The following is a 23,978-nucleotide window of genomic DNA, read 5'->3' as shown; positions in this document are numbered from 1 at the left end:
ACTGGGATTGAGTCCTTGTCAGCCACATGCAAGGCAAGAGCCTTACCTGTTGTGCTATCTGTCCAGCCCTTGGTGCCAGATACATGGGTGCCCCAGGTCTTAAATTCAACTCAACACGTTAAAGCTGCAAACTAAAGCAGTATTCAAAACCAGTCGTGCTGTAGGGATCTGAGAGATGAAACTTCTGTGCATTCTTATCTTAGTATGTGGTTATTAAGTATCCTTGAGAGGGATCAAAGCTATAACTAGTGCCTCAGCAGGGCTTTCTTCCAGCCCTTCAGCATCTTTTTTCTCCCCTGGCTCGCTGGCCAGAGTTGCGTGGATCTGCTGTGGAGGGCCTTCCTGGGAGTATGAAGACCGGGCATCTGGCACCCAGTGTAAGGCAGCGCCTTTCTGGCCACCGCCAGGCACAGTGATAACGCTCCTGCTTCTCTATGGAGGCTGCAGACGATCTGTTCCACTGCATGCTGCATTGCTAAATGCCCACCCACGCAGGCCGTGGGAACCCTGAAACGGTTCTGAACAAACCTAAGGTAGGCCGGCTTAAAAAGTCCGAACATTCCATTGTTGGGTCTCTCCCCTCTCATTCCAACAAGGATTTGCCCAAGTTTTGATTCGGTATCAAAGACCGCTCGCGGGGCCTGCGCGGTCCAGAAGGGCTGTGAGAAAACCTGCCCAGCCATTTCCAGTTTTACAGAAAGGAAAACCGAGGCCCAGGGACACATCATGATTTAATGTGGGTCACTCGGTTAATTAGTGACCTGAGCGGGCGGCAGCCCCGGTGTCCCCGATGGCCTTCCTCCCCGGGTCCCTGGCTCTCCTTCCCCTGCTTGTCGGACAGTGCGCCCCTGGGCCCCTCGTGCCCTTTCCCCTCCGTTTGTTCCTTCCTCGCCCCCCATGGCTGTGCGCCCTCCGAGGTGGGCCTGCCCTGGGGTGCCCGTCAGCACCTCAGCGTCTCTCTAGCCCTGGGGGCCGGGGTGGGGGGCGACGGAGGGGGGCGCCGCGCCGCCCTGATCTAGGCCTCCGGGGAGCCCCGGCAGGTGCTTTGATTTATTAGCTGCGGAGCGAATCGCTGCAGTAGCAGCAGCAGCAGCGGCAGCGGCGGCATCGTCGTGGTGGTCGCGCGCCCGGGCTCCCCTGTTTCGCCGCGCGGACGCGTGGCACCGGGGGGCTCCCGAGCGCGGGGAGCACGCGGGCGGGCGGGCGGGCCGGGGGGAGGGGGAGGGAGATGCCCCGCGCGTGACCTCGGCGCCGGCCCCGCCGCTGGGTCAGTGGCGCCCGCAGGGGGGCCCTGACGTGGCGGCCGGGCCGCGCGGGGAGGGGAGGGGACGGGAGGGGAGGAGGAGAGGCCGCAGGCGGCGAGGGCGCGGCCTGACGTGGCGGGGCGGCCGGAGGGGAGCGCCCGGGGCCACCACTCGCTTGCACTGCCCCGCGCTCCGGCCAGAGGGCGCCCGGCCCCCACACTTCCCCGCCCCGCGGGCGCTACCGGGCGGGAGCGGAGTGTGTGTGTCGGGGAGGGGGGCGGGGGGGGCCTCCGAGGAGGAACCACGCCGGCGATTGGGTCGGGCCGGCGTGGCGGGGCCATGTTGGAGCAGGGCGGCGACCCCGCCTTCCGTCGCCCTCCGCCTCAGGTCGGGTCGGGCCGTGAAGGGAAGGGGGAGCGGTGAGGGGATGTGGAGCGATGTGAGGGGAGTGAGGGAGGTGAGAGGATGTGAGGGGATGTGAGAGGGGATGTGAGGGGACGTGACGGGGGGGAACTGTGAGAGGTGAGGAGGAGGGCGGGGGGAAGCCTCCCTCCCGGGTCGCTCGGCGCGGCGCTGCGGGAGCGGCGGCGGTCGCAGCCGCCCCTCGGCGCGCGGGCCAATCAGAAGCGCGGGCACAAATATGCAAATGGCGCGCCGGTGTTGCCGGAGTGCCGCTCGCAGGGGCTGGTGGGGTCGCGCCGGGGGAGTGAACCGGGCCAATCAGGCGGGTGCGTGGCGGCGCGGGGGAGGCGGTGCCCCTTCACTCCTCCCTCCTCTCCCCTCCCGGCCCCGCGCTGACAGGGGGGCCTGGCCGCGCCGCCGGTAAGTGCCGCCGCCGCCCGCCGCTTTGCCACCCGCCTCCCCCCCCCCCTTCCCCGCCGCCACTGCCCACCCCCCGGGGCGGGGGGAGGGGGGCCCGGGGGGCACCGCGGGGGCAGCGGCCGCGGCTCAACTGGTGGGGAGAGGCGGGACCCGGGCCGTGTCAAGCCGGGGGGTCGCCCGAGGCCGTCCCCGCCCGGCCCAGCCGTGCGTGTCAGTCTCGGGCGAGGCGGGGGGCGGCGGGGGCGCCTCCGTCCTGGCGAAGCCCGAGACCCCGCGCGCGGCGGTGAGTACGTGCCGCCGCCGCCGCCGCCGCCGCCGCCGCTCGGCCCGCGGGGGTGGGGGGTGGCGGGGTGAGGAGGGGGTCGGGGCGCCGGGAGGCCGGGCCGGGGAGGGGGCGCTGCCCGCACGTGCGGCCCTGCCCGCCCGCGGCCCGCCCCGCGCCTGTCATGGCTGCGGGCCGCCGCCGCCGCCGCCGCGGCCGCCCCGCACACACGCCGGGCTCGGGACCCGGCCGGCCGCCGCGCCTGTTGCGTCGCTCGGAGGTGGAGGGCGTGGGCGGGCAGGGCCCGGGGACGGTCGGGCTTCCCTCCATCCCGCTGCCTCGCCTCCTCCTCCTCCTCTCCCCTCACCGCGCTCCTCCCTGCCCGCCTGCTCGCTCGCCTCCGTGACTCATGACAGGGCGTCCCGCGCGGGCGCTGGGGTCCCCCGGCGCGGCACGGTCAGCCCCGACACCTCCCCCCTCCACCCGCAGCCCCGCAACTGGGCGCTCTCCCCGGCCACCAGGGTGCCCGCGTGCGTCCGCCTCGGTGGGGTGGGGGGTGGGGGCGGACGGGTCCTTCCCCGGGGGCGCACCCCGAGGGCCGCTCACTCCACGTCCGCAGCCCTGGGGCTGGGCGGTCCGCGTGCACGAGGCCGCGGCCACTGGCTCGGGCTGGGCTGGGGTGGGGTGGGGTGGGGGGGGGGATTGTGGGACGTGCTGGGTGGTTCCTGGGTTCTCCTCGCGGACAGCAGTGCCCCTAGCCAAGCACGACCCGGAAAGCTTGGGTGTCTCTCCGCTGGCCTGTCGCAGTCGCCAGCATGGGGACTGGTGCTTTTCTGTTCCTTCCTTTTTTGGTTTAGTTTTGCACCCCCCTTCCCCCAAACCCTCTCCCCACCCCTACCCCAAACCCCCACTTTTTTTTTGTTTTGTGAAAAAGAAACTTTTTTTTTTTAAGAACAAAGTAGCTAAGGTTCATTTTAATGGTGATGTTAACAATGTTACACAGTTACTTTCCTGGAGGGCTGGGATTTGATAGAAACATTGTAACTTATCCGTTTTCTCTGAAGTACTCGTTACAGACCTCTGAATTTCCCCCCTCCCTCCCGTATTAAATAAAGTTATCTTTCTTAATAAAAGCACCCTCACAATTTAGTTTCTCAGTTTTGCATGCTCCTTTTCACCTTTTCCTTTTTTCTGATTCACAGCGCTCCAGTTCTACTTAATCAGCTATGATCTTGAACAGAAAAGAAAGCTTGTCTTGTAATATTACCTCTGCCTAAACACTCTGCATTATTGTACTTTTCAGAACCACTAGGTCTACAAACACTTGAATATACCTGAAGGTGAACATAAAAAGGGAACAACACATTGTAGAGGAAGGGATGTGTGTAATGGGGTGTGTCTAATTTTATCTGAAATGCAAAAGGATATCATAGTGTTTGGATTTACCAGATCTGTAGTTTTAAGTGAGTTTTTGGCTGATAGGCAGCACAGAGCCTTCCAAATACTTGACAGGCATCGTCAAATGAAAATCATCTATTTCTTCAAGCAAGTCAAACTTGTGTTGTATATCTTCTTGAGAGTTCTCTTTTGGCCTTAACAGCCCCACATAGTATACTGCAAAGTATTGGCAGACCCTAGTCCTTGGAGAATTTTCTATAAAATTAGTATAGTCATAAAATGCTGCCCCCGAGGCTGGTGGGGGTGGAGTCTTTCTCAAGGTGTGACTGTCATCTCTGAACAGTTTGAGGAGAATGGGTATGTTAGAGTTAAAAAACAAAAACCTTACCATTAGTTAACTAGGACATAGGAAATAACAACATTGGGAGAAGGACACATTGTGCTGTTGTAACTAGTGAAACCTTGACATAGAAGTGAGTGTTGACAGGAGAGAATACAACTGCTCTAGGTTATAGTCAGGTTTCTCAACCTCTGTGAACCTTGATTTTCTCGGCTTCACAGTTCTGTGCTTCAAGTGTCCCATGAGATCTGTCCTTGAAATTCAAAAAATTTCACAGATTTAAGCATAAGAAAAAAGGCAGAGGTTTTGAAACAAATAGTGGTATGGTTAGCCTTCCCTGAGAACTTTATAAAAAGAGTAAACCTCAGGTGGGCAGCTATGAATAAAGATAAGAAAGCACTTTAATACATCTGTGGAAAAAGCTTCTGACCAGATAAGATTACCAAAATCATAAAAATTTTCAACTTGAAAGTACTGTAAAACTTTTAACTCCTAACCCCTTATCTGCTTTAACAACGTGTTCTATAATGACATTGAATAAGACCTTTGAAGTCTAACCTATGGGAACTGGGTAGAATGAGAGAGGAGCTTAATGCATAAATTTTAAGAGGCAGGAACTAAAGTAGCATTTAGAAGTAAAATTATATTTATGTGTATCAGTCTAAAATAGAATTATTGGTTTCTGTGAGCATTTGAGTTTTTGTTTTTGTTTTGAGGCCACACCCAGCATTGCTTTCTGGCCACTCTGGGTTTAGTCTTGAGGAGTCACTCCTGGTGGTGCTTGGGGTAGCCTGTGGGGCTGAGGATTGAACCTGGGGTTTCAGCTTAAAAAGCATGAACTCCAGCCTTTTGAGCTATATCCCCTTGCTCATTTTAGATTTTTTTAAGGGTTAATATTTTTTTGTTTTGTTTTGGGGTCACAGACAGCTGTGTACAGGCTTTATGCTCAGGAATCACTCCTTGCAGGGCTTGGAGAAGAGCTACATGCAGTGCTGGGGATCAAACTTGGGTTGGTTAAAGGATGTGTCTTTGATGTAGAAGAAGAAATAGTCTGGCAGAGAAGGAAAAAAAAATAAAACAAAATTATGACCAAAACTGACTATCTGCCGGGGACACTTCCTTAGGTATCAGTACAGTGAATAAAGAACATAGGCAAGAGTAGAGAAATGGAGGCAGTTGGTCAGAGTGAAAATAAACTTAGGAGGGCCTGGAGATAGCTAAAAGGGGTTGACTCGTGTTTTGCGTGCAGGAGACCCACGTTCAATCCCTGGTTACTACGTGGTCCCCTGTACATGACCCTTGCACACAGTATTGCAAGGTGCAGCCCCAAAACCAAAATAAAATACATTTTTTAAAATCACCTTTTTCAGTTATTTTGTAAATGTAAGTTGCTGCACTTTGCATCTCTGTTCTTCCCTTAGGCAACACTCCCATATACCTAAGTTTCAGAAATTCACCAGTCTGTGAATACTTAAGTCAAATTCCATTTTAGGAATAAAATCATTTGTCATTATAGTCCTTAGAAGTTTCTCCCTTATGTGATAACTTTGTAGCATTATCATTTATGTTACTTATTTGATAACTTACTGACATTCCTTCTGCTATATTGCCTTCCTGTTTGCAGAAACTTTTTACTCTTCCCTTTTAGAAACAGAAAGCTGACCAAGTGACAGTGGGGAGACCCAGAGAAGGGGAAGTCACTTTGAACTATAATTTATTCTCTGGACTCCAGGCCATTCTTATTAAGTAGATTAATACATGCATATTAATGATTATTCTATTTATTAAATGTAATTAACTTATTAAGCTCATATTGATTTCTGCCTTTGTAGAATCTATAATAATGAAAATAAAATATGTAAAATTACAAGTGTGATGGATTCAATAAACAAAGGGAATAAAGTGCTATGAGGGAAAAAATGAGGAATTTTGGTTGTGGGCAGGGAAAGCTGCTATCAGGTGATATTTATTTCAATCAAGATAGAGAAAAAGAAAGCATACAGGAAGAAGTTTCCTGGAAGAAAGAAAAATATGCATAAAGACTAGAAATCTTAATATCTTGGAAGAAGGGCCAGAGTGATAGTACAGTGTGTAGGGTGCTTGCGTCCCATCCAAAATTGATCCCTGATGGGGGCCAGAGTGGTAGCACAGTGGATAGGGCCTTTACCTTGTACACGTTCGATACCTTTTCCATCCCTGGCATCCCATGTGGTCCTCCGGGCACTGCCAGGAGTAACCCCTGAGTATCACTGGATGTGACCTAAAAAGCCAAAAAAAAAAAAAACCCAAACAAACCCAAACACAGAATTGATCTCTGACACTACATGCAGTCCCCTGAGCATTTCTAGGAGTGGTAACAGCACATATTTCCTCCACTGGTTGTGGTCCTATTTCCCACCCCTGCCCCCCATCCTAGAAGAAATGCAAAAAGTTATTTCATGGTGGCAGTAGCAAAGAGGAAAGCTTAAAGATAAAAAAGGAGAGTAGATTAGATAGGACCTTGATAAGACATGTTTAAGGCTTTATTTATTTATTTATTTATTTATTTTTTGGGTCACATCCAGCAATGTTCCTGGCTCTGCACTCAGGAATTGCCCCTCATGGTGCTCAGGGGACCATATGGGATGCTGGGAATTGAACTCGGGTCAGCCGCGTGCAAGGCGAACGCCCTACCCGCTGTGCTATCTCCAGCCCCTTTGTGGCTTTTATTAAGGATATTAGATGTCAAAAATTTTTGAGTAGAAAATCTTGATTAAATTGAAATTTTAGTTAAAAAATAAAAAATACTACTATCGTGAGAATAAACTGAGGAAAAGCAAAAATGAAGGCAGAATTGCTTAAGTACTTAAATTTGTATTTGATGCATAAATTTGTCTGGATAAGACATTGTAGTGGGGCAGAGCAATAGTACAGCACTTACCTTGCATGCAGTCTACACTTGCAACATAGGTCAATCCCCTGAGCCTGACAGGAATATAATCCCAAAGTTTGGAGCCAGGAATAATCTCTGAACATAGCCAGGTATGGCTCCCCTTGCCCTACCCTCAAAAAGAAATGGTACCTGAAGCTAGAGGAACAGAATAGAGATGAAGAAAAGGACAAGGATATATATATATATATATATATATATATATATACACATATATACACACATATATATGTATGTATATTATATTTACATATACAATGCTATCTTATATAACAAGTTATATCAGAATAGAAAATAAACGGGATGGAATGGCAAGGAAATTAACTATCACAATGGGTTAGGTTTTAAGCCGGAAAAATTAAAAAAAAAATGACCTCCTGGTTACTGACTAAAGGAACTAGACATATTGAGAAATTCACCAGATGAAGAGGGAAGATGAGGAGGAGGTTGACAATTAATCAACTTCTGAAAAATATCCTAAGAAAAGTTTTCCAAGAGACTGGGAACTGCGTTTAACACAGTGATAAGTGCCTCAGTCAGGATAGATTTAACTATATGTCAGACCATACCATTTATAGTCTGTTGAGAGGAATAGCTTCATATTTGCTAGAAAAATAAGTTACAAATTCTATTTTTTGGCATGTTTTATTTTATTTTATTTTTTGGTGGTGGGTGTCACACCTGGCTCTGCACTCAGGAATTAACTCCTGGCGGTACAAGGACCATAAGGGATTCTTGGGATTGAACTCTGGTCAATCACGTGTAAGGCAAGAACGCTACAAGCTGTACTATCACTCTGTCCCTTGAAATGACATTTCTAAGAAAGATAATTGTGAAAGTTAATTTGAGTGTGTGTGTGTGTGTGTGTGTATGCATGTTTTAGGGAGGCACACCCTGTGGTGCTTAGGGCTTACTCCTGGGTCTGCACTGAGGGAGTCCTCCTGGCGGGCTCAGGACTGTGTGGGGTGCTTCGGATCAAACTTGGGTCATCTGTGTGTGCAGCAAGGCAAGCACCCTATACAAACACCCTATAGTGTTTGTTAATACCACTCTGGCCTCCTCATATGTTAATATATTTTTAATATGTTAATTAAGATTTGAAGAAGGGGCTGGAGCAATAGCACAGCGGGTAGGGCGTTTGCCTTGCACGCGGCAAACCTGGGTTCGATTCCCAGCATCCTATATAGTCCCCTGAGCATTGCCAGGGGTGAATCCTGAGTGCAGAGCCAGGAATCACCCCTGAGCATTGCCGGGTGTGACCCAAAAAAAAAGCAAAAAAAAAAAAACATTTGAAGAAAAAAAATTCTCAAATGTAGTAGGTGAATTTTTGTCACTTGGATGATGATAATAGGAAAGTCTTGTATGGTCTTGATAGTTGCAGGATAACAGCATTCTTTAGTGTTTAGGCAACCTGATAGTCAATTTATCTTTTTGTTGTTTTGGGGCCACACCTGGGGATACTCAGGAGTTACTTTTGGCTCTGCATTCATGGCAGTGCTTCGGGTACTATATGTGATACTGGGGATCAAATCCAGGTCTGCAGCATTCAAGGCAGGTGCATACTCACAGTACTTTCCAGCCCCAAATTTATTTATTTATTTATTTATTTATTTATTTATTTATTTATTTATTTATTTAGGTGTTTTGGGTCACACCCAGCGATGCTCAGGGATTACTCCTGGCTCTGCACTCAGGAATAACTCCTGGCGGTGCAAGAGGGACCATATGGGATGCCGGGGATCAAACCCCAGTCAGCCGCGTGCAAGGTAAATTCCCTACCGGCTGTACTATTACTCTTCTCCCCCCGCCAACTTTATTTTTAATGGTTATGAGTAAAAATTATAGTTTAGGTAATTTGTCAATAATTTATTGTAATTTATCAAATAGCTATGTTTCTGTTATAGTCTGACATTATTAAGTGTAAAGTTTACCAAGTAAATAACAATTTTTCATTATACTTAGAACTTGAAACACTGATTTTCAGTATTGCTACAAGAGCATGTAGTTTGAAATCTGGAACCTGAGGGGGTGGAAAGATTATTTTTCTTGTGCACTGGTAATTTCAATTTAGTTTACTTGACTAAGCAACAATAGTAGTAAGTATTGTAAGTCATACTATTGGAATTCAGTAATTGTACTTCTGAAAGATAACTACTAATATAACTTGTTCTTGTATATGAAAGAAGCATCAAAATAGTGTTTATTTTTTGCATTATTTTAAAATAATTATCTATTAACGTATTATTATTATTATTATTATTATTATTATTATTATTATTATTATTATTAGTTTGGCTTATTGGGTCACACCTGATGATGGTCGGGTTACTCCTGGCTCTACACCCAGGAATCAATACTGGTGTTGCTTGGGATATGGGATGTTGGGGATCGAACCTAGGTCGGCTGCATGCAAGGCCCTATTTGCTGTTTTATCGCCTGGCTCACTAGAAATAATGTCTGGGTTTCAAAGTTTTTTTTTTTTTCTGTTTTAATTTTGGAGTCATACCCTGCTCAGACATTATGCCCATCTAAGGTTGCCTGCTTGTGTGTGGTGCTGAGTTGTAGAGGGATAGAGTAAAGAAAGGGAAAGTGTAACTGCTTTGTATGCAAGATGCACACCATAGTCGCCTAATCTTACCAACCTCCCAGCACCACTGGGTGCGGGGCCCCAAATCCAAACATTGGATACATTTTGTTATATGATAGCATTTTAAAAAGCTTTGCTATACGTTTACAGCTTTAGAACTTAGTACAAAGAAAATACTTCTCTGAAGCCACTACTCCTGTGAAGGATAAGATGTTACTGGCATGTCAATTGCCCTCCATCCAATTATTGCTCACTTTCAACCTTCCATTATGTTGACATTGAAACCATTGACTAATTTTGCCTTTTTTAACCATTACAAAGTATAAGAAAAATGTTATATACTTTGTATAACTTTGTTAGTATTATGTCTGTGCAGCCTAATCTGTGTTTTTCTCTATGAGTGTAGTTCATTTTCTTGCATTTGATTCAAATGTATAACGAACATATTTTTTAGTTTTGAACTTTTAAGAATATGACCAATAGGAGCATACTGTATATGTCTTTTGGCACATGTAGGCACCAAATTCTATGGAAAGTAGATTTCTAGGAATGGAAAAGGGGTATGCATATGTTCAACTCCAGTAGTAGTGCCATATAGTTTTTGCAGATTTGTTGTTTCAGTTTTAATTAAAACACTTTCTGAAATTCTTTCATTTTGGCTTTTGTACCACACTCAGTAGTGGTTATTCCCAACTGTGTGTTCAGGAGTCACTCCCAATAGAACTCTGGGCACCTTGTGCCAGACCGCCAGTATGCAAAGCATATGCTCGGCCTGTTGAGTTAACTCTCTGAACCCTGATATTTGATTCTGTGCACTGAGTATGGTCCCACAAGCACCACCAGGAGTTAGCCCTTGGTATTGCCTGGTGGAACCAAGCACCTCTCCTTCCCACTCCAGCCTCAAAATTAAAAGATTTATCTTTGGAAAAGAGTAGCCTAAAAACGAGGAAAACATGTTCAATGAATTGGACAGAGGCTTTGAAAATAAAATTTAAGTGTTGATGGGGCTGGAAAGATAGCACAGAGGGTAGGCTGTTTGCCTTGCATGCGGCCAACCCGGGTTCCCAAAGCACCACCAGGAGTAACATCTGAACATTTTGCAAGGCCAGATGTTGTCACCTCCAAAAATATATAAGTGATGATGTGAAAACAGTGGAGGGGGCCGATCTGGGACGGCGTCAGGCCCTTCTTGGCCAGCTTGTAGATCTGCTCCTTCACGTCGTCGGACGTGAGCTTCAGCCAGGTTGGGACGCTGCGGCGATAGGGCAGCGCCGACGGGGACAGGCCCTTCCCGGGAGCGTGCATGCGACCCATGACGGCGGCCGAGAAGACAGGAGCGTGCGGCCGCCGCCGGAAGCCACCGGACGGGCCGGAAGGGGCCCCCTCCAGTTCTTTTACGGGAGGAATCCTTTACTTTTAAAAAATCCCTACTTTAAACCATAATCTATAAACACAGTATTCAGGGTAAGATCTTTATTGGGGAGGAAATGGTAGCAGGGGAAACCTAAAGCCTTCTCCTTCTTAAATGGCTGAAGATTATCCATCACATCAAGGAGCACAGCTTGAAAATACTGTGTTTACAGGGTACTTTATGTGGGTTATTATAATAGTTTTATGAGATCAGTACTGTGATAACTCCCATTTCACAGATGAAGAAACTGAATGAAAATGATTAGATGACTTGCCTAAGATTACATAGCTAATAAGTGTTGAAGGATTATAGTTCTGCCAGGGTTTCAATCTTACATTATTTTTGAGCCTCTTCTGTTAACTACCTTAGGGCTTCCTGCATGAGTTAATGAAGCATTCTTTGAGGGATAACAGAATTAAAAATTAAGATGACTGTGTGTGATAAAATAAACAGAATATTTAACACTTTTATAGGTTTTTAAATATACATATATATTGTTTTTTGAGCTATATTAGGAAATGCTCAGTGCCTACCTCTTCTGGCTCTGTTCTTGGGGATCTCTACTGGTGATAATTGGGGTTCTCATATCTAAGCATATGCTCCTGCCCTTTGAACTATATTTTTGGCCCTGTTTTATTGTACTTTATTTCAATTTTGGTTTGTTTTGGTTTTGGGCCATCTTCAGTGGTGCCTACTCCTGGCTCTGGGCTTAAAGTTACTCCTCAGAGTGCTGGGGGACCACAGGTGGTGCCTAGGATCAAACTAAAACAGGGTGAGCTGCACGCAAGAGAGCACCTCACCTCTTTTTGCCTTCAGGCCCCATTTTACTAATTTTTAAGGGTTCAAGTCAATTGAAGCATTCTTAAAACTTGTGAAAGTTATATATTATTGCTTAAAATAAGTTTTCTATTTTATGTCTGCATTCATCTTGTGTACTGAGAAAGAAAGACAGGTAGGCCAAGAATGATAATGTAGTCAGGTTTTTTGTTGGTTTGGGGCCACACCCAGTGATGCTCAGGGGTTACTTCTGGCTCTACACTCAGAAATTACTCCTGGCGGTGCTTGGGGGACATTACAGGATGTTGGCCATCCAACCCGGGTCTCACTGCCTGCAAGGCAAATGCCCCTACACAACGTATTAATACTCTGGTCTGATAATGTAGTGTTTAAGGTGCAAAATAGTAGATAACCTAGATATATATGTATATAGATATATTTGTAATTTATTTATACACGTGTGTATATACTTAACAATTTGAAAGTGCTTAACAGTTTGCACAGACCTGTGTTTATGTACACACACAGGTTTACTGGCAATGACACACAGAACTTGAGTTTACGCCCAAAGACATTACTTATTAAATGGATTGAGGCAGAAGACTGTTACGTTTTAGGCATAGAGAATTTCTTACACATACTAATGGAGATTGGAAAAACTTTGAAAAATTTAGGCAGCATTTCAGCTTAAACAGCTTAGGCAATCACCTAAGTTATTGTTTTTTTGTTTTTGTTTTTGTTTTTTTTTTGCTTTTTGGGTCACACCTGGCGGTGCACAAGGGTTACTCCTGGCTCTGCAGTCAGGTATCGCCCCTGGCGGTGCTCAGGGGACCATATGGGATGCTGGGAATCGAACTCAGTTTGGCTGCGTGCGAGGCAAACGCCCTACCCGCTGTGCTATCGCTCCAGCTCCATTATTGTTCTCTTTTTATACCTGTCTGTGGACCTGCAGTCAAAAACCAGGGCAGTAGGGGTGGATAGATAGTACAACATTTCCTTTGCATGCAGCCAGCTTGGGTTTGATCCTCAGCATCCCATATGGTCCGCCAAGCCTGCCAGGAGTGATTCCTGAGTGTCACTGGTGGTTCATAAGTCCCTGTGCATTGCCAGGTTTGGCCAAAAAACAAAGCAACAACAGTATCAACAAAACCCCATGACAGTAGATCCCTGGTTTTCCGTATTTCCATACTTGGGGGCTAAGCACTAATGTTTGGAATGGTGGTTGGAGACAACTTGCTTATGGGGAATCAAGGCAAATAATGGTAAGAGGAACATTATACTGTAAAATGAGCAAGTACGTATGTTGGGAGAACAGAGATAAATTTCAGCAGTTGATGGTACTGTTGATCAGTATGAATATTTTTAAATAAGTTGAAAACTAAGAACAATCAAATAGGAGATGAATCTTACTAGATTGTCCGCATACCAACATAGATGCTTTCTTTTTCTTTCTTTCTTTCTTTTTTTTTTCTTTTTTCTCTTTTTGGTTTTTGGTCCACACCTGATGATGCTAAGTACTCCTGGCTCTGCATTCAATTACTACAGGCTGTGCTTTCAGGACCATATGGGGTGCTTGGGATCAAACCCATATCAACTGTGCAAGGCAAATGCCCTACCTGTTGTACTATTTCTCCATCCCCTCAACATAGAATCTTCATCTTTGTTTTCACTTTTAGAGATCAGTGAGAAGGAAAGAATTAGAATAAATCATTATAATATTTACTATTTTTATAGTAAAGAATAAGTATAAAAGTATAAAATAAGTATAAAATAATTGAAATATGTTACTGGTGCCCACTTGAGCAAATCGACAAACAGTGGGACAGCAGTGCTAACTAATTATTATAACATCAATTATTGTTTCAGGGAACACACCTGTATGTGCTTAGGGTTTACTCCTGGCTTTGGCCCGGGGATCAGTCCTAGAGGAGCTCGAAGGACCGTACTGGGTGGTGGGGATCAAACCCAGGTTGGCTACATACAAGATATGCGCCCTACCTGCTGTATTGCCCCTCGGCCTTGGTTTCAGTGTTTTCTTCTGAACACCGCAACAGCCTGGCAACAGAGATAGTCAAATAAGGAAACACACTAAAAGATTCTAAGAACTCCTCTTGCATAAAGACATAAATCATAGAATGAAGGTGACTGTTAGAATTTAAACACACACCTGACTCCTTCAGCTATGCCAGTAATTGTCTAGATAATTTTTCTAGATGACGAATAATCTAAATCTTTATTTTTACCCTCCTTTTTTTTTTTCAATTGTTTATGCTGCAATAAACACGGTTGCACATGACTAGTTGTGGTGCTCCTGGGGATCCCACACCTGATTGCGTTGCCAGCAGTCTTAGTTGCTTGACTTGCCAGGTGCAGCTTTACAGTTGTGGTGCTCACACACACACACACACACACACACACACACACACTTAGGCTACAGTGCGAAACTTTGTTATTGTGCCAGGAATTAACATGCAGCAGTGATTCTGCAGAGTTTGAAGTCCGTATGTATGGTGGTGGTGCCAGGGTTCAAACTTGCAACTTCATCTTACAGAATAGATGCTGGAGCCATGATCATTCCTATTGCTCCTGATAGAATTTATTTTATAATCAAACAGTTGAAGGAATACATAATATAATTAGACTAATAGGAATCATCAAGAATACACAGAACAGTTTTAATATAGTAGTGTAAGTAAATGCAGATATTAAAAGATGTTAGCATTGTGTAGACTTGTGTAGTGATTTTGTATATTATGCATTAAGACAATAGAATTGTGGCCCAGAGACATGATAGTATAGCAGGTAAGGCACTTGCCTGGCCCATGTCTGATCTAGATTTAGTTCCCGGCACCCCATATGGTTTCTAAACCCCACCAGGAGTGATTCCTGGGCACAACGCCAGGAGTAAAAACCCTGAACACTGCTGGTTGTGGTCCTCAAATCTAAACCAAATAAAACCAGTGTAATTGTTTACTAATTAGATATTGGAAGCAATTTGAAAGGATGTCTTTCTTGAAAGCTACTTCAATGATTTTTCTGTTCTGATTTTTGCTAACATGTTATATGTTAAGATCATATTAGTATGAGAATTCTTAAAAAATAGCAATATCCTTACAGTTTCAAGGAATTTGTTGCAGGTCAGGGAAAAAGGCACTTCAGACTGTGATTAGGAGGCTGAGAGGCCACGCCTGCTTTTCTGGCCTGATGGATCAGTGCCTGGGCCCTGTAATGTAATGCAGTGTAATATAATGTGGTACCAGCAGTGCTGGGTGCCTCCAGGCCCACCGCAGTCATGCTTGGTGGGACATACAGTGCCAAGCACTAAACTTAGGGACTACTACATGCCAAGGCATATAATCCAGCCTTTTGAGGGGGATGGGGGTAGGCACACCTGGCAGTGGCTAGGGCCTATTTTTGACACTTCTCAGGAGTAACCCTTGGCTTGCTTGGACATCATATGTGCTGATGGGGATTGAACCACATGGAAGGCAAGCACCTTAATCTGCACTGTTTGTCCTGAGAGCTGTCTCCACCTGTTTTGAGAAATTTTAGGTATAGAATGACAGATACCTTCAAGAAGCAAAATCATATCTTTTAATTAAAAAGTAATTTTAGAGTTAAATCATAGATAAGCTTTTTTAGTTTGATATTTGGGTCACACCCAGCAGTGCTCTCTGTACTGTGCCATGATGGGTATTGAACTGGGTCTCCGCATGTGAGGAATGTGCTTAGCTGAACTCTCTCCAGCCCGACAGATAGTTTTCTTTACATATTATGTTTGTTTTGTTTTGTTTTGTTTTCTTCTTTATTTGGTTTTGGGGCCACATCAGGGATTAGTTACTGCTGGCTTTGCACTTGGGAGTCACACATGGAGGCCTTATGGGGTGCCAGGGATTGATCCTGGGCTGACCACATGCAAGGCAAGTACCCTATCTCTACTATCTCTGCAGACCCACATATATATATATATATATATGTACATATATATACATGTACATAAATATATACATACACACACACACACACATATATATATATTGCTTTTTGGGTCACACCCGGTGATGCACAGGGGTTACTCCTGGCTCATGCACTCAGGAATTACTCCTGGCAGTGCTCGGGGGACCATATGGGATGCTGGGAATCAAACCCGGTTTGGCTGAATGCGAGGCAAACATCCTACCTTCTGTGCCCCCACCCTTGTATATTCTTAATGAGGATGTTAAGCTTTGTGAGTTAACTGACATAATTGCTCTGGCAACATTAACGTGTTAAAGAATTATTTTCAGAGTATTTTGGTTAGTTTTAAAATATACTACAGGGCTCCAAATAGGGTCATAAGATTAAATTGTCTGTCCAAACATCTTTTACTCTACTTGCCACTAAGCAGCTAAGTTTGCTCTCAGTTGATTCTAAAGCATCTTATGCTTATTTAAAGAAATCTCAAAAAATTCCCCCCAAACACACAAAACATACAACACCCAAGTATCTCAGAATTTTAAATGATACATAATAAACATACAATGGAATATTGTTCAGCCTTAAAAAGGTAAAAAGAAAGGAAATGCTGGGTTATGATACAAGGTTGAACCTTGAAGATTTATGCTAAGTAAAGTTAATTGCAAAAATATCATATGAGTTTTATATGTAGTATCTAGACAGTCAAGTTAATAGAAACATCATAGAAGTTTCCATTGATTTCCAGAGATGGCATTGAGGTAGAGGAATGGAGAGGTTTTTTGATGGATAATTTAATTTTTTAATTAATTTTGGGTTTTGGATCACACTCAATGGTGCTCAGGGATGATGCCTGGTGCTAAACTCAAGAATCATGCCTTCTAATAGAGGACTTATGCATCCATCCTCTTGATAAATAATTTTAAATCTACAAGAATGAAATATTCTGGGGATCAAATGAGGATCGAGTATGTGTAAAGCATGTGCTTTAACCTCTGTACTATCTCCCTGGTCCTTGATTTGCTATTATTCTTATTATTATGTTCCATTTTATTCATTGTCTCTTTTTGTTAGTGTCCTCTTTTTTTTTTTTTTTTGTGGGTCACACCTGGCGATGCACAGGGGTCACTCCTGGCTCTGCACTCAGGAATTACCCCTGACCCATGGCGGTACTCAGGGGACCATATGGGATGTTGGGAATCGAACCCGGGTTGGCCGAGTGCAAGGCAAATGCCATACCCACTGTGTTATTGCTTCAGCCCCTGTTAGTGTCCTTTGATGCACATTTTATAAAAATTTCCATTCTTCTGTGGATATTACTAGGGTGACCCAGGGTCGCACAGCTTCAGGTTGGGGTGCTTCCATACTTAGCCACGATGCAGACTGGGGACTCACATTACATTAGTCGCAGTGCTTGTACATATGTCGCTGGGTGGCACACTATTTGCTTATGGGGTTTGAGCATACTTACCAGTGGTAAGCCCAGAAATCACCTGGGGGTAGGGAATTTCTGACAACAAAGCTGCCTGGTACAAAAGTAGAACTGCCAGGATGTCCCTAGATGCATGTAGGCAGCACTGTGGATTAATGTCACGACTGCACGCTTGCAAAGCAGATATGTTAGCTCCCAGAACACAAGTCTTTAATTTGGGGGGCATCTAATATATGCAGTTACTTTGTCACCTGTGATTTTGATCTAATGTTTAAGAGAATGTCAAATCGACGAGGCTGGAGTGATAGCACAGTGGGTAGGGTGTGTGCCTTGTATGCGGTCGACGCAGGTTCGATTCCCAGCATCCCATATGGTCCCCCAAGCACCGCCTGGAGTAATTCCTGAGTGCAGAGCCAGGAGGAACCCCTGTGCATCATTGGGTGTAACCCAAAAAGCAAAAAAAAAAAGAATGTCAAATTGAACATCTTTGAAGATTTGTCCCTATGTTTTTTTTCTAAATGTTTATTTTTTTTTCTCTTAAATTTGGATTTTTTGTAGCATCAATTATGGAAAAGACCAGTGTCTTCTCTTTCTTACCACTGTGTCCTGCTCCTGTCTCCTCACCCCGCATGACCCTCTAGAATCACCAAATCTAGCCCTGGAGTTCCTCAGAACTGAGGGACTTGAGAATCCCATCAACCTCCAACCTGTTTGTTTGAGTATTGTTAGAGTGACTCCTTCAGTAGAGGACTAGTTGGGTACACAGTCCCCCAACCACCAAGTAGGAATTACATGGTTTTGAATAGTATTCTTATTTATCAACAATATTGTCTTTCCAGCTATATATATAATTTTTATGTATATAAACTACCATAATTTCTTTAAGTGAAGTGTCTTATTCTTTCTAATGCCATTGTAAATAGAATTGTCTATTTTTTCAGGAGGCAGGGATTGGGACCATACTCCATAGTGCTCAGAGGCTGTTTGGGCTCTGCTTTGGGATTTTCTCTGGCAGTGCTTAAGGGAACCATAAAGTGCCAAGGATTGAATCTAGTATTCCTTCGTGCACAGCATACACTCCACCTGTTGGGCTATCTCCTCATAGTGTACTCTGATATATTAAACTTTGATTGTCAAATTTCTAACGTACTTTTTGCTTGAGTCATTTAAAAATACCTTTGGTATTTTTACAGAACCAAACCACTAAACTCAGACCTCACACATGCGAGCCAGTGCTTTTCTGCTGAGCCACATCATGGCCCCTTGTCATTCAGAAGACATATGTTAGAAGTCTTATTTATTTCAGAATTCTATAGAAGCATAATTACTATCATTACAGTAATAATATCATTGCTAGCTTAATTTAATATAGTCATGGCTTCAGAGATGCATTGGACAGAGAGAATATTTTATTAGAGAAAACTTAACGGATTTCCACTGACTTCATGAAATTATTTAAAGAAAACTGCATGGTTTATTGTTTCTCATAATAATCTATCTTAAAAATACTTGCCAGTTAATATTAGTTGTAATTAGGTTGAAGAAACAAAATTTTTATTGACTACTATAACCATCCTTATCTAATTGATATAACAGAAAATTAGTGGACTCAATAATTTTGTCTACGCATTTTTCTTTGCAGAGTAGTTTTACTGAGGAATGATATTGTGTAATTCATACAAAGTGTATAATTTAATGACTTTGGGGTGCTTTGTTAAAGCTAGATATTCTCTAATAGAATTTATAGTCTTATCAGAGCTTTAGGGTTATTCAGTCAGGTGGAATCTACGGTTAGCCTGTTTAATTGAACTATGACTTTAGCAATAAGATTTTAATCTTTAAAAAAAATTTTTTTTTTAATTTTTTAGCCTTTTGAGTCACACCCGGTGATGCTAAGGGGTTACTCCTAGCTCTGCACTTAGGTGGTGCTCAAGGGACTATGTGAGATGCCGGGGATCATGCCTGGGTCAGCCATGTGCAAGGCAAAATGTCCTGCCCGTTGAGTTATCTCTCTGGCCCCAATCTTTATTTATTTATTTAACTTTTTGGGACACCCAGCGATGCTCAGGTGTGCTGTGCTATTGCTCCAGCCCCGTCTTTATTTTTATTCATTTAAAAATATTTTTGAGGTGGGGATCGGAGCAATAGATAAAATGGATAGTGTATTGATCTCCTGTACCCCGTATGATCCCCTGAGTACCAATAGGAGTAATTCCTGAATATAGAGCCAGGATTAGACCCCGAGTATCTCTGGATTTGGCCCCAAACAAACAGAAATTGTTGAGATACTGTGTTTTAGAATTCTGTTGATGATTCCAAACAAAAGTTGTTGAGGTACTGTGTTTTACAATATTGTTAATGATTTCATGAATGCATCATTCAAACACCATACCTGCCACTTCTTTCCATCAAGGTCCAAAGGCCCCTAGCATCTCCCCTGCCCCTCCACTCTCAGTTCTGTGGACCATCTCTCTAGTTCTGTAGCCTCTGGCCATCTCTTCTTTATTGTGTATTTTTAAATCCCACATATGAGACAGATCATTCTGTACCTATCCCATTCATTCCCTCTGACTGACTGACTGACTCCACGAGGCATAGTACCCTCGATTTCATCCACATTGTAGCAACTTGCATAATATTCCATTCCTCAACTTGTTGTTAAAATTATCCATAGTTGAGTATTTGGATGGTTTTCATCTTTTGACTGTTGTACTAAGCACTGCAATGAGTATAGATGTACATATATATTTTCAGGTTACCTTCGTTAGGACTGTACAAATGCTAACTGTTTCAGAAGCTTTTTCTGAATAACTTTACTCTCCTCTTTATAAGTCACCTTATAAGTGAATTTGTATCTCACTTAAGCCATGTGTATCATATTTTATTCAGTATACATGATGTGTTTTTCTTCTGCCATTTCCCCTTGCTTTCCACCGTTGGGGTTCTGTACATCTGAAGTTAGGGATTTTGGTAGTGTCTGCAAAATTTTTTTGAATATAATAAGTAGTTTAGCTTACTATTTAATTAAGCTAATACTTAACTGAATTATTTAATATTTGTTGGTGTTTTTCTTTGGTCATGCTGGGCATTGAACCCAGGGTCTCATACATGCAAGACCAGTGCTCTGCCTCTGAGCTACATCCCTCGCCCTTGACATTATTTTCTTAGAGTTTGAAAATGGTATAGATATTTACTTGATGAATATCAGTAAGTATGGCTTTATTAGATTTTATTGGCATGGTTTTATAATTCACCTTCAGTCTTTATTTTTATTTCTAAAGCTGAACATTTTAGTGTTACTTAGTAAATGTGTTAGTCTTTATTTTTACAAATAAGGTTGAACATTATAATGTTATGTAAAAGTATGTATTTTCTATAATTTTTGTAGGAATCTCTTTTGTCAATATTGGGTGGCCCTTCTGTACTTTGGTCAGATCATGAATAATAACTGTGTATTTAGCCCTCCCAGGGGTTAGGTATTAGTTCATCCTTGTGCCTAGAAGTTGTCAATACATTTATATTGGATGATCAAGTATTAAAATTGTTTTCTTTTGGGAGTGGGCAATGTTGTATACCACAACCAGTGATGATTAAGTGCTACTCCTGGCATTGTGCTCAGGGGTCACTCATGGTAGTTCTCAGGGGACCATGGTGCTGGGGATTGAACTGGGGTTGACTACATGCAAGAAAAATGCCTTAACCCTTATACTACTTTCTGGCTCTAAAATTATCTTCTTAATTATATTTTCTACTTTTCCTCATATTTAAAAAGTTATTAAAAACAAACCAACGTCTTTTTATGGCTCTAAAATTATCTTAATTACATTTTCTACTTTTCCTCATAATTTAAATAAATTTATATTTTATTTTCACTTTTCCTCATTATATGTGTGCAGAAAATACTTAAAAAATTTTTTTAACCGTAATCTTCCCTAATTTACAAAACTCTAAGTCTGTCCTTCCTTCCTTCCTTCCTTCCTTCCTTCCTTCCTTCCTTCCTTCCTTCCTTCCTTCCCTCCCTTCCTCCCTCCCTCCCTCCCTTCTTTCCTTCCATCCTCTCCCTCCCTCCATCTCTTCCTCCTTCCCTCCCTCCCTCTTTCTCTCTTTATTTTGCTCTTCAGCCATACCTGGTGATGTAGTGACCAGAGGTTACACCTGGCTCTGTGCTCAGGAATTATTCCTGGTGGTTCTCAGGGCATAATATGGGATACCAGGGAAGGAACCTAGGTGAGCTATGTGCAAGGCAAGCACCATACCTACTATATTCTCACTCTGCCCCTGTACTTCTTCTTTTCTATATGAAATAGCTCTGCTCTACTACACTATAGATGCTATTTCCAGGAATTTCTTGTTTTAAAACAGTTGTTTGTTTGTTTTTTTTTTTTTTTGAAAGTTTTCTGTTGCAGGAATTTAACGCAGGGCTTTATGCATGTGCTGGGGCATTCTTCTTGATTGTGATCACAGGGATCACCCCTGGCAGGCCTAGGGGGGTATATGGCATGCCGGGATGAACAGCATAAAGACAAACGACTCATCTGATGTACTCTCTTTGGCCTAATCTTAGTTTTAAGATTGGAAGTGGGACTGGAGATAAAGTACTGCAGGGAAGGTGTTCACCTTGTACATGGCAGACCTAGGTTTAATCTGCAACACCCCCCCCCCCCCCATTTAGTCCTCTGAGCACTACTAGGAGTGATCCATGAGTGAAGAGCCAGGAGTAAGCCCTGAGCACCCCTGGGTGTGTTCCCCAAATCAAAAATTAATTAAACATGGGGCTGGAGAGATAGATAACTCAGCAGGTTTGTGCTTTCCTTGAATGCAGCAAACCTAGCTTCCTTCTCTGACATCCCAGATAATCTCCCTGACCCCACCACGAGTGATTCCTATGTGCAGAGCCAGGATAAAGCCCCAAGCACCTAAGTGTATTGCCCCAAAACTAGAATAAATAAAATATTGGAGTAATAAAAACCGAGAACAAAGTAGTCCGGCCTGTTTTGTTTACATTAATAACTTACTCATACATTCACATAACCACATGCAGATACAATCTTTTTTTTTTTTTTCTGGAGACTATCCATAGATTAATTTGTTGCTTAGCTCAGTTTTTGCCTCACCTCAGTGAGCACAAACTTGTTTTCATGTATTAGTAAATTGAATAAATATTGTATATATTCCAGATTATTTAATAGGGGAACTTAGGGACACAGTGAAAATAACTGATTTGGGAAGCTGCTTTTAGTACATAGATTTTTGTCAGGAATGCTGATTTTCCATGTTGGATGAGTAAGAGTTGGCTTCTTAAAATTTTCCACTTGCAATCCTTTTTAACCAAGAAATTTTGTTTGTGTTTTGTTTCTTTGGCCATATCCGGCCGTTTTCAGGGCTTACTGCTGGCTCTGCGCTCAGGGATTACTCCTGATGATGCTTGGAGGACCATATGCAGTGCTGAGGTTGATCTTTTATTGACTGTGTGCAAGGAAAGCACCTTACCCACTCTACTATCTCTCTGTCCCCATGCGCAAGAAATTTTTACATGAGTCTGGGCATATCAATTTATAAAATAGGTATACATATATCACATTTACTGATAATCAAATTTATTTTAAGACAGTTTAAATAATTGGAGTTTAGGAACTAGTAAACTATGATAGTAGTATGTGTGGGGCTGTTCTTAACATACATATTTGTTCTTAACAAACATATTTGTCAGCTACCCAGATGACTAACGTTTGTCTCATTTTGGGCCTACTAACCCAGAGCAGTTGCTCTAGATGAACTTCTTTTTTCTTTTCTTTTTCTGTTTTTCTTTTTGGGCCACACCCATCTGTGCTCAGTGCTTACTCCTGGCTCTGCACTCAGGAGCCACTCCTGGTGGGCTTCAGGAACCACTTGGGATGTCAGGGATTGAATCCAGGTTGGATTCATTTAAAGCAAGTACCTTACCCACTGTACTTTCTCTATAGCCCCTGGTCTTGATGCATTTCTGCATATACATTTAGAAATATGGATTTAATCAAGAGACCTTAGCCATGATCATGGCACACTTACCTGAGATCTGTCAGTTATCTTAGTAGAACTTAATAACTTTTTATAAAAAGTGTAATAAATACATTTTATACATTTTGAGCTGTTATCCGTATTTGCATGGGCATATGTCCTATATACTATGTGTATCTATAGTTTTCCAACCATTTTTACAGAAGTACCATGATTTACAGTACTCTTAATGATAGCAACATCATATGTTGTTACAAAACCACACCTTCCACTCGTGCCAGTTTCCCTCCACAAATGTCCCAATGATACCTCCCTTCCATCACCAGGTAAACTCAATTCTGTAGACCAACAGAATTGTTGGTTTTTTACTTTATATTAGTTGCTCCCTTACTATTTATCTCTATATACCACACATGAGAGAGATTTTTCTATATTTTTCCCTCTCCTTTGGCCTGACTTCACTCATCATGATACCTCATAGTTCCATCCACATAGTGGCTAATCACATGCATCTTTTCTTAATATATATGTATGTAATATGTATATATGTATGTACACAACACACTACACAAACTTCTGGATCCATTTATCCATAGTAGACATTTGGATTGTTTCCATATCCCACTGCAATGATTGTAGGTGTACACATGTCTATTCAAATTAATTATTTTTGTGTGTTTGAGGGGGTAGGTTCGAAGAAGTGGTGTTGCTGGATCATAGGGAAGTTTTATTCTTACTGTGTCCAAGTTTACGTGCTATAATCATATGAACTTCAAAATGAAGTGATATTCACTGTAACTTTTGAATGTGCCTAGTTATATCCTT

The 23,978-nt window shown here is 43.3% G+C and overlaps 1 protein-coding gene across 9 annotated transcripts in view; it reads left to right on the top strand.

Moving 5' to 3' along the window:
* Nucleotides 1–23,978, top strand: part of CHD9 (chromodomain helicase DNA binding protein 9) — a 230,944-nt gene that overhangs the window by 67,262 nt on the left and 139,704 nt on the right. For 5 of the 9 annotated variants that reach the window (XM_055145076.1, XM_055145078.1, XM_055145075.1 and 2 more), the window contains exon 1: nt 8,635–8,761. The exons of 2 other annotated variants lie outside the window; for them this stretch is intronic. The gene's annotated coding sequence lies outside the window, so the exon portion shown is untranslated. Of the gene's footprint in view, nt 1–1,868; nt 2,067–2,174; nt 2,350–8,634; nt 8,762–23,978 lie in introns of those variants that run through there. 2 more of the 9 variants (XM_055145074.1, XM_055145072.1) reach the window with 2 other exon arrangements.

This window comes from Sorex araneus, chromosome 8 (assembly GCF_027595985.1).
Source record: "Sorex araneus isolate mSorAra2 chromosome 8, mSorAra2.pri, whole genome shotgun sequence".
Classification (NCBI taxonomy): domain Eukaryota; kingdom Metazoa; phylum Chordata; class Mammalia; order Eulipotyphla; family Soricidae; genus Sorex; species Sorex araneus.
The sequence above is the reverse complement of the archived record's forward strand: the minus strand, read 5'-3'. Positions and strand labels throughout refer to the sequence as shown.